This window comes from Arachis duranensis, chromosome 2 (assembly GCF_000817695.3).
Source record: "Arachis duranensis cultivar V14167 chromosome 2, aradu.V14167.gnm2.J7QH, whole genome shotgun sequence".
Lineage (NCBI taxonomy): Eukaryota > Viridiplantae > Streptophyta > Magnoliopsida > Fabales > Fabaceae > Arachis > Arachis duranensis.
In genome coordinates this window covers 26,604,187-26,604,790 of record NC_029773.3, presented here as the reverse complement: position 1 = coordinate 26,604,790, position 604 = coordinate 26,604,187, and the positions used below count along the sequence as shown (strand labels likewise).

The 604-nt window shown below is 38.7% G+C and overlaps 1 non-coding gene across 1 annotated transcript; it reads right to left on the bottom strand.

The window, feature by feature from the left end:
* Positions 1–210: 210 nt before the first annotated feature.
* LOC127745201 (small nucleolar RNA R71) lies at positions 211–314 on the bottom strand. The gene has a single exon (XR_008006398.1). It is a non-coding gene; the product is annotated as a small nucleolar RNA R71 (small nucleolar RNA).
* Positions 315–604: the final 290 nt, after the last annotated feature.

Sequence of the window (604 nt, the reverse complement as noted above, 5' to 3'; positions counted from 1 at the left end):
ATCAGTTTTTAACTGAGTTCTTGCAGATTTGTGAGACTGTAAAGACGAATGGAGTAGATCCTAAAGTCTACAGACTCATGCTTTTCCCTTTTGCAGTAAGAGACAGAGCTAGAATATGGTTGGATTCACAACCTAAGGATAGCCTGGACTCATGGGATAAGCTGGTCACGGCTTTTTTTGGATAAATTCTTTCCTCCTCAAAAGCTGAGCAAGCTTAGAGTGGATGTTCAGACCTTCAAACAAAAAGATGGTGAATCCCTCTATGAAGCTTGGGAAAGATACAAGCAGTTGACCAAAAGGTGTCCATCTGACATGTTTTTCAGAATGGACTATATTAGATATATTCTATTATGATCTATCTGAATTTTCAAAAATGTCATTGGACCATTCTGCAGGTGGATCCATTCACCTAAAGAAAACGCCTGCAGAAGCTCAAGAACTAATTGACATGGTTGCAAACAACCAATTCATGTACACATCTGAAAGAAATGCTGTGAACAATGGGACAAATCAGAAGAAAGGAGTTCTTGAGATTGACACTCTGAATGCCATATTGGCTCAGAACAAAATATTGACTCAGCAAGTCAACATGATTTCTCAGAGT